Below are 16,179 nucleotides of genomic sequence, written 5' to 3' on the forward strand. Positions count from 1 at the left end.
GAAAAGCCAAAATTTATTGGAGGGGGACAAAAGCCCAAAAACCAGGGACATATTTTAAACATTGCTTGTGTAATGTTGGAAAGTTGCTAGAATAATATGCTGTGTTACCACCATACATTTCAATGCCAAGTCTTGAACCCAGGACCCTGTGCAAAACAGTCAGAGCAACATACCACTATGCCAAATCAGCTGTTTTGTGAAAGAGAGGAAGACTGAACCCAGGACCCTGTGCAAAACAGTCAGAGCAACATACCACTATGCCAAATCAGCTGTTTTGTGAAAGAGAGGAAGACTGAAACTTAAATGGCTACCATTTAGTGAACTCAGTTCTCACCATAGCTGTCAACCTCTTAGCACAAAACACCTGAATAAAGCCAATAATGGGGGATACAGCCCCCAAACATATTCAGTGAATTCAGTTCTTACCATAGCTCTCACCCTTAGCACAAAAAACCTGGACGAAGCCAATAATGGGGGAATACAGTTCCAAAAATAGGGACATATTTCAAATATCCATCTTATAAACTTAGAAAATTGCTAGAATAAAAGGTTTTGTGTTACCATGTACTTTCTGAAGAATATGAAGTCTGAAATTCAAATGCTTGTCATTTTTATTTATTTAACATTTGTTAACCAGGAAAGTCTGACTTGGAACAAAAGCCAATCTGTAGCAGAGGCCCAGAGAGAAACACTCCAGACACATGTCTTTATAAGATGGGAGGACACCAGACCACTCAAAGGAAACCCACACAAACACAAGGAGGACATGCAGACTCCACACAGAAGGCACCCCAGCCAAAAATCAAATCAGAGAACCTGCAGCTGTCAGGCAACAATGCTAGCACTGCACCATTGCACTACTGACTTTGTAAGGAGACAAAAATACAAAAAACACAGATTTTATGAGGAACAGAACAGAACAAATAGGAGGAAAAATGTGCAATTTCTTTTACAAATGGTGGTGGGTAGGGAATTCAGGCTTTTGCCACCTGGGCCCAAGGTATAGCATTTAAGCCTGTTCTCTACCCACCACCATATAGCACCTGGGGCATTTTACACACACACACACACACACACACACACACACACACACACACACACACACACACACTCATCCTTCCTGTGAGAGCCTGCGGAATAGTGCTGACTAATGCTCTCTTCATAATCTGTTCACCTCGTGAGACAGTCTGAATTCTGTGTGCATGCTCTGGACTGCTGTTGAGTCAGTCTGGATTCTGTGTGCATGCTCCAGACTGGTTTACCAGCAGACCGGAAATGCCACGAGTGTGCTTGCTCGATGTTTCGTGACTCGTTTGTATTTTTTATTTTATTTTTATTTTTTTATTTTATAATTTTCTTTTTCTTTTTTGTTTACAGCTGGGGGGCTGCAGTCCTGCAGCCCAATAGCACGAGCCACCTATATACAGCACTTCTAAATACAAAGAATGACAACATACAAATTACTTACAGGAGATGTGAATGCCAGGGCCTGGGAAAAGAAGATCATGAGTGCACTTCATGAGGGCTAGAAGTGAAAGAAAGCTGCTTCCTGACTGAGTTACATCACTTCCTGAGGCTTGCTATAATGCTGTAAAACAAGTTAATCTAACTGTTAGAAATAAAAGGCCACTAGATGGCAGCAACAGATCAAAAATGCTCAAACTGTACAACTATAATATAAACTGCCTGAATTGCTATGAAGGGCAGAATGCATGCTATATATAATGATGATGTAGTTCTTTCATTTCTTCCTTTAATAGTGTTCATTTCCAATTGTGATACTGCTGACACCATATTCCTGTATTGCTTAAAAGTTGGAGAAGCTTTGGTTTTCCAGTTCAATGTAATGTTCTTCCTTGCAATAGTTAGGAGAGCCCACAATATTACATATTTTGTTCTTGGTACACAGTCAGGTACAGGTACATTAAACAAAATAAGAGATTTAGAAATCTGGAATTTGTCATTGAATACCATTTGCAGAAAATAATTTATTTTATCCCAGTATGGTTTAATCAAATGGCATTCGTAGAACATATGTTGCCAGTCTGCTTTTATTGTTAAATCACATCTCCAAACAGCCAATATTTTTCTTAAACATAAGTTCCATTTTATGAGGGGTTATGTAAGATCTGTGTATGAATTGCCATGCAAAGAGTTTCCAATGTAATGAAAGTGATGTCTGCTTTGGAGAGAGAAGAATTAATGTTTTATCTCTATCATTTGGCACTTGCCCATTAACTGATCTATAATAGTCCCATATGTTGTCATTATTATAGGTTTTTATTTTTTTATTTGTTTTATAAATAGATGATAAGTACCCCTTTCCATTAATGTGTTGATTCATTAGTAATATTATATGTTCTATGAAATTAAGAACATTCTGTCTTATTGATGGTTGCATTGTTTCTTGTTTGCTTAATATATATTGTCTTAATTCTTGTATATGTAGCCGTGAAATATTTTCCATGTTTAATTTCCTTTCACTTTGGTCTATTGTCAGAAGTTTTCCAGAGTCTACCAATTAATGCCAATATATTAATCCCTTTTCTTTAAGCATTTTGACTACGTCTATATCAAATGTTATTATATTGCCTTGTGTGTATGCTACTGGATATAGTAGAAATGACCATGTTTTAATATCAGGATTGCTATTAATAAGATTTTTGAAAATGTTAATGTATAAGTAATGCATTTGGAACTTATATTTTTATGTTTATGTATCATCATATGTTCCTTCATCAGCCATAGAAAATTGTTTGATATGAAATCTGTATATTTATTTGTTAATACAAATCCCGATTTTAACCAGATTTTCTCATGAACTAGCTTTCATTTTGATGTATATCTTGAATTTAGCTATAATGATATTGTTTTAATAACAGATGAATGTAAACATACTTCTATGTCTGGTAAACCTATGCCACCCATATTCCTTTTATCTAGATGATATTTCATAGCTATCCTTGGCCTTTTTTGGATACCATAAGAATCTTATTATTAAATCATTTAATTGTTTTAAGTACAATTTTTCTGGTGGCAAAGAACAAGCTTGCATGACATAAAGAATTTTTGGAAATATGATCATTTTGATTATATAGAGCCATTCTTCTATTGAAAAGAAGAGTTAATTCCATCGTTGTATTACATTTTTAATATTATTTGAGATATTTTTATAATTTGTTTCGATTGTAGTATCTAGATTATTAATTATTATAATTCCCAAGTATTTGATTGTATTATCAGTGGGGTATTTTTTATTTAGATCTTTTTTATTAGTATTTATAAGCAGTAAATTTGTTTTGTTCTCGTTAAATTTAAGACCTGACATTTTTTGAAAGTTTGAATTGAGTCCCATAATGTTTTTAAAGAGCTATTATTATTCTTTAAAGTAACTGATATACCATCAGCAAAAAGTTGAGTTTTAAACTCTAGGCTGTTGTCTAATTGTATTCCTTCAATATTTTTATTCATACGTATATTATTTTTTAAGGGTTCAATGACTAGTGCAAATAATAACAGGGAAAGAGGTCAGCCTTCTTTTGTGCCCTTTCTTATTTTAATAGATTTAGATAGACAAGATCCCAGTTTTATATAAGCCAATGATTTTTCATATGATGATTTTATTGACAAGGTAAAGTTGTTTGAGAAGCCATACTCTTCTAAAACTAGCCATAGATAATCCCAGTTCACTGAATTAAATGCGCTATTTATGTCTAAACTAATAACATTCATTTTGTTTTCTAGTAACATTTATGTAATCAGTTAAGGAAATAATTCTTTTGATGTTGTCACAAGTGTTCCTATCTTTTGTAAAACCTGTTTAATCCTCCTCTATCAGAAATGGTAGTGATTGTTTTATTTGAGAAGCATGCATTGCCATACACATTTTATAATCTATATTAAGAGTGAAATGGGTCTGTATGATAAACATTCACTGGGATCTTTACTTTGTTTTAGAATGGGTAATATTAGCATGTCCTTCCAAGAAGGAGAGTTGTCTTTACCATTTTTAACTGATGTAAAGACATTCAATAACAACAACAAAGCCTCATTAGATAGTAGTTTAAACATCTCTGGGGTGAAATTATCTATACCTGGAGCTTTGCTTAATTTTAACTTATTTACTTGAGCTTTAAGTTCTGTCATTGTTATTTGCTTATCTATTAGTTGTACCTACTCCTATAATAATCTAACTTTAACATTTTTTTAAGAAAAGCTTTCAATACTGAATGTGTTTCTATTTTCTCATTTTGATTATTAAGTTTATGAAAGAATAGCCTAAATGCTTTTAGTATGCCTTCGAAATCAGACACTTTATTTTTGGTTTCTATATTGTGTATTTCTTTGATTTGATTTGTTTTAATATTTTTTTAGTCCTATTTGCTGTTCTTCACTGGTTTTTAGAGTTCATTGAATAGGAACATAGTTTAATTTTTTCTAAGTCAATCATTGTTTTGTGGTGTAGCATCTCTGAGTATTATTTATTAGTATCTTCCAGTTCTTTTAAGTTGGTGTTTCCATTTTGAATATCACGCTTTAAATTATCCACTTTTGACTGTAATTCTATTAATTCCACTGCTTTTGTTTATTTTATACCGTCCCTCCACTATTCCATATAGATATGCCTTCAATGCATCCCATATATATATTTCAGATACGTCTTTAGTAAGATTCATATCTAAGAATGCTTGTGTCTCTTTAATATAAAATTCCTTAAAATCTTTGATATTTGTTATGTAGGATGGTATTCTTGTCACTGATATCCTTCTTTTGAAACATAAGTCTGTTTCAAGGAGACACAGTTCTGAGACAGCTGGCTACACTCTTATCTAATGGAATTGTTCTGCAGTAGACAGGATATGAAGAAGAATTAAAGATGCAGCATCATAAGTACTTAGAAAAAGTTTACCATCCCTGAACAGATTAGACTTTTGGTTCCTTGGAGTAATAGTGCCAGAAGACAGTTTAACCATTGTGAAGAACATATGGATCAGACTGGTTGTTTGATATTCATGGCTGCTACCTTAATGGTTGGAAGTCATATTAATAGAGACTGTGATTTTATTTCTTATAAACTGAGATTGTGATATTCTTACAAAGACTCGGTATGTAATTGCATTTCAAGACATAAAGAATATTTTTAATTTTTTTCTTTCTTTTTTTGGCATGACAATTTTTAATTCTCTGGTTTGGTCACAATTATAATAATAAATCTAGTTTACTCATTGTTCATAGGATGGTTGGAACTACAAGGCAATTAATTAATGCCAACAATTACACCTTTCTCACATCCATGTTCATGGTGTACCTCCTGCTTCCAGTAGTGTGAATTAGGTCAGGCGTGGGATGAATTTACAGGTTCCCATTTAATCATAAAGGATAGGTTTGCAAGATGCTAGGGCATCACTCTGCTTAACATATAACAAAAGTTTATTCCAGAGAATGTTGCGTAATGATCTAGGCCTCCATCATGCTTTGTTTATATGACAGTTAAAGTTTGAGTCTTTAAATCTAGTTTTTATGTTGCTGTTGGCCTTACAGAGATGCAAGTGGTCAAGGAGGATTGAAATCTTGAGAAAGCAAAATGCAAGATACAGATCACTGCATAAGAGCCTATAGGAGGCAATGTAAAGTGATAGGGCTTTAAGACTGTCTTTGTATTCTAGGAATTTTAGACCAGTAAACTTTTTAGTCAGGAGCCCTAGGGCCTTTCCAGTTGGTCTACATCTCTGGACACGTCTATATAATTTAATCAAAAGCTTAATTGAGCGAATCGCTATTTGTCAAATGCAAATAAGTGAATGCTCAAATAAACAAATGATCATTTAAGCAAACACTTTCTTGGGGAAAAAATAGTTGCCCACCTACAGACTGGAATAAAACAAAATTTAAAACTCTGCAAAGTAGGGGGGGGGGCTGTACCCCTCACACCCCCCAACTAAATATACCGACTCTGAGATTGCACTACCATGAGGAAAAGAGCAAACTCCCAATGATGGCCAACCATGCCCTTTCCCTGTGAAAAATTTACTTAAATGATTGTTCACTAAATTGAGCTTTCACTTAAGTAAGCTCGACAAATAGCGATTCACTCAATTAAGCTTTCAATTAACTGATATAGACCCATCTGGACAAGTACATACCAAAGACGACGTGCTCCATAACTGGTCTAATTAAAGCTAAGTACAAAAGCCTAATTGCATATTCTGATCTGAATGAGATGCCACAAGTTTTCAGTTAAGCTAAATAGAATTATTTTTCTAACTAATAATGACACATCAAATGAATGAGAGAGAGAGATCTGTCAGCCAAGAGGCCAAGATCTCTGATTGTCGCATACATTTGGAGAGGTGTATTAACTGTTTTATAGGTTGAATTAGAAGGTGTTTTTTTTTTTTTATCAAAAGTGGCAATTCTACACTTTTTGGTATATTCCTAGCTGTTTTTAAATACACCATTTTTGTAAGGTTTAGTTCTTGCTGCAGTTATACCATGGTGCAATTTGAGATTTGTAGCTAATTTGCAGTCATCACCAGATTTTGTCAGCCAGGCTTAGTTATATGCAGGTTAGAAAAGTGTATCTCAACCAGAAGATATCCCAACAGCAATCCCTGATTTACGCCAATAGTTTGCTTTCTGAGGTAAATTCTGCCACTTTAACTATGGGAGTTGAACATTTTAGCAAGTCTCAATCCATCTTACCATGTATTGGCCAATATGTAGATCTTTTAGTTTTTTAACAATAAGTGAATGGATGGTGTCAGAGGCATTGGCTATACCCAAATAATTTGTATTGACTATGTAAGCTCCTTCCAGAGCCTCTATGACTTTCTAGAAAAATCACTAGGTTAAGCAGACATGATCTTCCCTTTACAAATGCAAGCTGCTTATGGTCAAGGTGCAACAGACTCACTGGTGTCTTAGCTAATGAATTGGCATATAATGTGCACCATGGTTTTACAGACTGCACTACTCAGACTGAATGATCTATAGTTTCCTGAGTAAATGGTAGACGAGCATTACAATTGCTATATTCCATGCTTCAGGGGCATACCTAGTGACTAAAAATAAGTTGGAAAAGTCTAGGAGGGGTTCTGAAAGAGCATATTTGCCACTGTTTATTATGCAACCAGGTATGTTGTCTGGTCCACTGAAGAGAAATTTTCATCTTTTGAAAGCATAATTAGGACACGTTCCTTTAAGATCTAACTTGGTATTAAGGATTTTAGGATTTGTGAGGTTTTGTAGGCTGCCTCTGGCATAAATTTATCCTAATCTTATCCGCCTTTCTATATGGTATCTCTTTTGGATCACAGTAGGTGATATAATTTTGGATTAATTGAGAGCACTACTGAGTATTGTTTTTTAGATTCCTAATATAGATGAAGAAATATTTGTAACTGTTTTTGGCCTCGGTTTCTAATTTTAGTTTATATTCAGTATTGGTCCTCCTAATGGTGGCTTTTAGTTCTTTGCTCATTCCTTTGACAGAGTTTTTAAAGTGGGAGAACTTATATTTATTGTATGAGTTTAGGATTTCTTTCCTTCAGATGTAGAGCTCATTAATGTTAGTGGACTATCATGGTAGTTTGCTGTTGAATGCCCCAGTATAGCCGGTTCTCATAGGGACTGCTTACTCTAAGCATTTTCATGGTGGGAGTAAAACTCCAAAGCAGAAGTACCAGCTACCAGCTTCTTGGGGGTTAGTGCTACTACAAGTACATTTACAGATCTCATTATAGTTTCAGTACATTGCTCTCTTGAAGTCCTTAAGTTCAGATTTGTTCACTGGGGTTGCATTTGTGGCTTTCAAGGAAAAGATTTCTAGTATACGGTCAGATGTAACCATTGATGGGGATACTATGTGAGTTGTACAGGAGGGAGTTTTGTTGGTAAGGAGGAGGAGGTCTAGAATATTCAACCCACATGTGGGCCCACTTACCAGTTGTTTAAAGTAGGATCCTTTACATAATCCAGGAATCTTTGACTATACCCAGTCTTTGATATATAGAAGCACCAGTTACTTGATGGGTAAATGAAATGGCCAATTAAGAAGGAATTTTTCATTCTGGGTATTTTAAAAAGTATGTTCAGGCATTTCTCATGGTCATCTGATGACAAGGATGATATTCTATAGCAGGCAATATGTTGGCAGCGTATTTTGTCAAAGGTAAGTTGGAATTCACTGAGCTCATTTTGAAAGTGTCAGGCAGCATGCATAGTAGTGATATAGTCTGTGACAAATATGGAAAAAAACACCATTCCCCTCAGGCCTGACTACAAAGTAAGTGCTAAATTCAGGTACTGAGAGAGTGCTATCTATACATAGAAACCTAGTCTCAGTTATGCCACAGCCATGGATGTATTCAAGATGCAGGAGAGCCTCATCTGGTATTTAGACTTCTTACATTAAGAAGGCCCACCTTAATGCAGTTTGAATTTAAGAAAATTGAAGTTTTTTTTCCATTATGTTGGTATGTCCAGCAGCCAGATTCTACCTAAAAAGAGGCACTGTGGGGGTAACAAGAGTTTTGTCATATGAAAACCATGGAACAAAAGATCTAAGTCATCTTTTGTAAAGTAGGCAGATCTGTCAACCATTTCATCCCACACTGACAAATAATGCACTCATTTGGAATGACAATAACTACTTAGCCAATTAATGAAGCCAGTTATTTTATCTTCATATATAAATGCCATTTTAGATGAAGGTACAGTTTTTCTCGGCACCAGAGTCTTACCTGCATTTGACACATGCATAATGAGATCCAACATGTCTCTTTGCATATCTCTCAGGATAAAGTACCTCAAGTCATTCACATCTGCATGTCTCTCAGAATCCTGTAGGGTATCAAGAATAATAACAATGCTTTCAGATGGTCCACATACTTTTTTATGATTTAGGCCCTTGACTTTTTTAGAAGGAAAGTGTTGTGTGCATTCGCATTGCTTCAGATGTTTGGAGAGGTACATACTGAAGGGAGCATGACACTTAGTGACTGGCCTGATGAGAACAGAAAACAGCGGAACGGTCACATTCCTGGACCTGGAAACCATACAAGGAGCACGTAAGTTACACGGAACAAGTTACAATTGGTGGGGAGCCTTAAATTGGTGAGGACCAAATCCAGAATTTTATCTCCCCCTGGTTGGGTTGGTGTGAGGACTAACTGGTCCAGTGAGTTTGTATTAATGAAGTCCAGAAATCTCTGGGATTACATGTTGGAGGATGTACACATCTCCTAGCTAATGGAGGGTAGTTGAAGTCTCCTAGGAGAAACATGTTTGGATTAATGCTTAAGGACTCCGTAGTAGTTACATAGGACTTACATGCTGAGGGAGACATGGTGAGGGGGGGGTTCTATAACTTTCCATGATATGATAAGGGGTCTTGTTAATGGAAAGTTGGATATGAAGTTGTTCCAGATCATTATCTTGTCTAACTAGTCTGGAAGTGAAGTGTTTTTTTATTTCAGATATGGAGAAAATGCTACCTTTAGTGCCTTCATTTAGTGCAGTAGGCCTGAATGTGCTGTAGGCATTGAAACCCTGCACTAATGGGGTGCTGCCAATGCTCTTGAACCAGGTCTCTGTGGCAATGCATATATCAATGTTTTTCAGGGTAGGCATCTAATTGTATGTGCCTTCCTACCCCACCTAGTCAAACATGCAGCACCTGACTCTCTGTGATAAAAAGAAAAAAATTAGATTCTGAAGTCTCTAGTGAAATCTGTACACAATGGAATAATTTCCTTATATAAATCTGTATAGATTCTTTATGAAAAGTCAGTGTTCATCCAATCAACTACAAACTTAGCAATTCAAACTCGTCAAAAATGTACATCTAAATCTGAAATGACACCACCATTTTTTTTTTTTTTTTTGCATTTTTGCAATGGGACAACCACCCTACAACCTCTCATGTGAGAAACGTCATACTCACATCCATCTGTTTAAATACATTATGTCTATTGTCAAATAACCACAAGAAAAGGAGAAGCAGCCTGCAGCACTCCAGAATGTCCAGATTTTTGCCTCATATTGTTGGTCTGCTCTCATAAAATTTATGTTTTTTCTGGCAAATTGTTGAGGACTGATGTCACTAAACAATGACATACTTTTGAGTTTTAAACTTCATATCCTTCAGAAAAATCGATGTTAGCAGAAAACCTGTTATACTAGTAACATTTGAAAGTTATAAGAGAATGACATCAAATCTCTTCTTATTCTTGGGCCATTGTCCCCTTACCATTTTTGTCTTTGTCCAGATTTCCTGTGCTTACAGGTTGCGAGGTATGCCTGTGATCTCACAATACACCCAATAAATACAACATTATTCAGGAACAGCTGTATTTGGGGAGCTGGGATTGAAGAGATTACAGTTGACATTACATTAGAGTTTAGGGAAAAGTATGGGCAGGATTCACGAAGGCTTGCACGGAGTCTAAGAGTAGTGTAAGACTCCATGCAGCCTTCGCGATCCAGGAACAGCCCTAAAGTCCGTGTAAGAGACCAGCTAAAACGTCTCTTACATGGAGTGGGCGTGGATATGCTAATCACCTCACTTGCAGCCGAAAGGCATGCAAATGAGGTAGATTAGCGATCCACGAAGCAGCCCGTGTAAGAGCCGTTTTAGCTGCAGAAATGTACTCAGTTGACAACTGAGTACGTTTCTGCAAACATCACAATGGAGCCATGTCAGCTCCAAATAAAGGGTGCATATGTGTCAGGCGGCATGCTAATGGCCAAATATGTGGCCATTGGCAAGGTACCCCGATGCAAATATGAAAAATATATATTTTTTGTGTTGCGCTGTATAAAACATAAAAATGAAGGTTATAAACCCACAAATGTGAGTTTTATGCAATACATGGATTTACAATACAGGGACCAGCAGACCAAAAACAACATGGCCACCGTTTAGTGGTTGCTAAGGGGGGAAGCTGAGTCTAAGAGATGTAACTAAGCATTAGTAGGCAATCTGATGTAAATGAGTGTTAGGATACTGAATTCCACTGTCACATAGCAAATGAGCACATTCTGAGTAGTGTAAGAGATACATAAGGGGGAGGAATAGAGTAGGAGATAGGTGACATCACAGGGGGAATGGTAGAAAGAAATGCAGTTCATTGGAGGTCAGTGTTACATGACAGATGTCAGACACATATCATGGAAAGGGGAGTGCCACAAGATAAGCATGGGAAAGTCAAGAAATGGAAGGTGTACACTGTTGCTTACACCAAAGTTTCTTGCTGGGCGTGCATGCGCACGTGTGCGCACCATGAGGTGCGGGTAGGGCAGTGTGCGTGCGTGTAAGGCAGACTGAGCATGTGGGAGTGTGTTGGCAGACTTCTAAGACTGTTTGCGCTGGTGTGCGCGCGTTTTAACCCGAATAAGCAGATTCTGAACCGTGTAAGCATGTGTGCGCGCGTGTAAGCCACTGTCAGCGTGTTTCTGCTGGTATGCGCGTTGCTCCCCCCTGAGGAAACAGAAAGGAAAAAGGAAGCAACAGAATTAGTAGGAAGCTAGCAGGGAATACTGCTGGAGCTAGCAGGTGAAAACAATTAGAAGCAGGCAATTACACAGGCAGAATAGTAGCTCAGCCAAGCACTTAAAACCCTGTAAACAGCAGTGCAAGATGTTTCTCTCAAGAGACACTGCAAGACAGGAGTAAGCTATTAGAAGTGAAAACTGAAAAAGCTGAACTCGGAGCAGAAATGCTAGGGGCTGCCATAGCTGTCATAAGGAGACATAGGCGACTTGCTGAGGGTGGTGACAATGCAGATGGTGCCAGACTACCCACAGTGAGGAGACGGAGAAGAGTGTACAGGCCCAGGGTCACCTACCACGGGTTACATGAGCTGGAGATAGAGCGCTATAGAGTGGACAGAGACCTCCTGCAGCAAACTGTCGAGCTGTGCAGGCCACGCCTCACACACAGAACCAACAGAGGGGAACCCATCCCAGTGGAAACCAAGGTATGTGTTGGCCTAAGAATACTAGCAACAGGTACCTTCCAGAGACCAACTGGTGATATGATGGGGATATCACAGGCATCAGCCTCCAGGGTACTGCACCAGTTCCTGGATGCCATGTCAGCACATGTTGGTGATCATGTATATTTCCCCAATGCCCGTGAGGTATTGGCCAGCAATATGCGTCTCTTCCAGCAAATAGCGGAATACCCTGAGGTAGTGGGTGCAATAGACTGCACTCACATATGCATCAAAGCACCAGCCGGTGAGCAGGGTAGGGCCTACATTAACCGCAAGGGCTTCCCCTCCATCAACTGCCAGGTCGTGTGTGATGTCCAGGGCATAATAATGAATGTGTGTGCTGGCTGCCCTGGGAGCTACCATGATTCCCATATCTGGCATTTGACGCAGCTGTACCAGACATTTGCCAATGGGGACATCCCACATGGACACCTAGTGGGGGATGCAGGTTATGCACTGGAGCCATGGCTGATGACACCCATCAGAAACGCACACACACCTGAACAGGAACGCCATAATGAGGCACACGCACAAACACGTAATGTAATAGAGCGTGTGTTTGGGCTGCTCAAGTCATGGTTCCGGTGTCTGGACACATCTGGTGGAGCCTTACAGTACTCACCAACTACATGTACTCAAATTGTCATGGTATGTGCTATGCTACATAATATGATCTTGTGAAAACAGCTGCAGCAGGATCAGCATAGGGCCAGGCCAAACAGCCCCCCACCATTGCCAAGGCCATCACAGGCAGAGCGTGACTCGGAGGAGGAACAACCTGAGCCTGCCCCAGTAGGCAGAAGGAGGCGTGCCCAGTATGCCCTGGCCTTGGCAAAGAGGCAACGCATAGCACATACACTGGCTCAGTAGGAACCCTGGGAATGATACCCCTCTCTGACTCACTCATATAATAACAGGGATGCCTAAAATGACATAACCTGCTCTCAAACATGTACAGGGAGTGTAATATGTGCATCCGACAGAGGCAGCCCTGCAGCACCACCTGAGGCATGAATGCCATGTGTTAAGCAATGTAACACCATGTAGTATATGCACACTTGAGGACCCTGACTAACATCCTACCCTCACCAAGCATGATGCCACAATATGACAATGAGATGATCAATTGCAATAATTGGCTGAAGTATTGCAGTTAGTCAAAGGGGATCCAATGGCCAGCCTGGGATGACATGCTGAGCATGACATGATGCTCCACTTGCTAGGACTGGCATGCACCTATCAGTGCAGGCCGTATGGATACTGGCAAACGCTGTTGTTACCCACAGCGTGCCCTGAATAGGTAAAGCTCAAAACACAAACCCACCTCCATAGGTATCACAAGGGATAAGAACCTAGATGTAATGCTACCCAATGCCAGAAGTCTAAACAGCAAGATGCATGCAGTCTAAACTCACCCAGTATGGAGAATGTTGATATCTGTGCTGTAACAGAAAACTGGGTCAAGGCTCACAACAGCACCCTAACACTACCAGGTTACACCTCATACTGTGCTGTACAGCCTCAAAACATGGAACAAGCTACAAAAGGAGGGTGACTAGCAATAATTGTCAAGGATAACTACACCCCCATGTTGGTCCCACAACAAGAAGCAGCATGGACTAGCCATGGTCAAGTAACAGTGGCTAAAACTGCCTCCCAGTTTGTAGCCTGCTACAGACTACCGTCCCAACACCAGGAACTGCACCTGGCCTATGTTGGAATACATGAATATATCAAGTCCTCCAAACCACATTATATTGGGTGACTGAAAATACCCAGACATAGACTGGGAGCATTATACTAGCTCCAACACTGTAGGACAAAAGTTCATAGAATCCATAAACCAAAATGCCCAGGAACAACGTACCACTCCCACAAGAGAGGTAAGCATACTGGATGCGATAATCAGCAACATGGGTACTGGATGGCAAGATGAGAAGTGTATCCCTCACTGGTAAGACCAGACCATAGAGTAATCACACTGGATATACACATCCTGACCACAGTCCCTGGCCAGAAAACCACAGTGAAAAACATGTGTAAAGCAAAAGTTGCACTCCTCCAAACTGATATGGAATCCATTAAAGGCCTTGTGCAGGTGCAAAATATGGGCCACACCTCAGAACCTGTTATACAGGCATTCCATGAACACTGCCAGGAATGCTTGGATTATGCAATCCTAAATTAAAACAAGACACAATGCCATACACGCAGGCATCTGGCATGGTAGACTCCAGCCATAACCAAACCATGCAAGAGAATGAGGAAGCTACTACATGATAGAGCAAACATAAAAAGGGAAGTAATCACTGATCAGCAGAATGGCAATAAAATATGTCCACACATACAATCCACTAAGGCCAGCTACAACAAGTTGAATCTGTGAATATTGAGGCAATGTTACACCTGCCCCAAGTACACAGACAACCCTCAACACCCCCCAAGAAATACAAATATATGTGAGAGATGCAACCATTTATCCAAACTGGAGGCTGAGCTCCCTCAACTCAGTACTTCCAAAACTAGTCAGGAGGAGAAGGTAACCACACACACCACAAACCCAGTCCCACATAGACCTATCACAACTACAAACCAAAGACATAAACACAGAAAAACATTCCCAGAGGCCCGAATTACAAACACATCACACCAACAGAGGCATCCAAAGCAGACACCCAATCAAACAACCTCCAAACATAGCACATGCAACACATAGTACACAAAGCTGGTGTGCCAAACAGTCACAGGCCAGAAGGAGAAACAACATGCCTGATACAGTTGTAACAGGTGACTCCATAGTGAGACACGCTGCTGTCCCGCTCACCAGACTGAACAAGGGAAAGGGTACAGTAAGCTGCCTGTAGGCTGCTACAATACGCCACATAACACAAGTATGCAGGTCACCCCAAAGCAAGTAGAAATATGATGCAGTCATAGTCCATGCTGGTGTGAATGACCTGAGATGTACCTCCCCGGACTACATGAAAAGAGACATAGATGAGCTCTCCGATTATGTAGTCCAGGCCGGTATGACACTGACCATTTGCAGCATCCTACCCTCACCAAGAATGATGCCACAGTACAAACACAGAGTGATCAGCTTTAACAAGTGGCACAATTACTGGTGTCATTCCAAGGGGATCCAATGTCTGTCTGCTTGGGATGTCATGCTTGACAAGCCACGCTGCTGTTCCAGGGATGGCTTGCACCTGTTACCCCTGGGTGTCTGGATATTGGATAAGGCTTTTGCCAACTCCATAGAGCCTTTCATAGGCAAGGCTGAAAAGACTAACCCACCACCCTAGAAAACATAAGTAGAAAGAAACATAAGGGTAATGCTGACCAATGCCAGACGTGTAAACCTCAATATGCATGCTCCCGAGGCCCTCCCCAGTATGGAGAACATCGATGTCTGTGCAGTGACAGAAACCTGCTGCAAGCCTCCTGACAGCACACCAGCACTACCAGGTTATACCACATATCATGCGTTACGGCCCCAAAACCTGGACCAAAACATAAAAGGAGGGTGAGTATCCATATTCAGCACAAACACCCATATGTCCAGGTAACTGACAATGCACAAAGCATTGGAGTACACCCATGTGCAACTAACCGTAGGCAAGATTGCTGTACAGTCTATAGCATGCTACAGACCACACTCTCACACACAGTAACCCCACCCAGCCGTCCTGAAGACACTGGACAGTATGAATGTCCCACCAAATACCAAAGAAGGTACTCACAAATTACAACATAGGTGGTAAACCATTATGTATGGAAGGAGTAATCAGGGACCTAGGGACACAAGTGGACAGTAACCTGTTATGTGACACTCACATTGCCAATGTGGCTAGGAAGACTGTCTATATTGGACACCGTATCATGAAAGGATTCACATCTACATCAACAGAGGTCATTGTGCCCCTATACTGTTCTCTTATCAGACCCATAATCTAGTACAATGCCTCATTTGGGATGTACCTTACCTGACACCTGCAGCAGTTAGAAAGACCTCAAAGGTACCTCACCAAGAGGATAAAGGGTCTCAAATATATGTCATATGCTGCCTGGCTGTAGACACCCCAGCTGAATGCAGTCACATACTGCCTACACAGAGGCATTGTATGTCTGTTGTACAAGGCCATGTACAACACAGGAGTAATGGACATGCTCCACCCCAGAA

The sequence above is a fragment of the Protopterus annectens genome, chromosome 1.part0 (assembly GCF_019279795.1).
Source record: "Protopterus annectens isolate FY-2018-M chromosome 1.part0, PAN1.0, whole genome shotgun sequence".
NCBI classification, from domain to species: Eukaryota; Metazoa; Chordata; order Ceratodontiformes; family Protopteridae; genus Protopterus; species Protopterus annectens.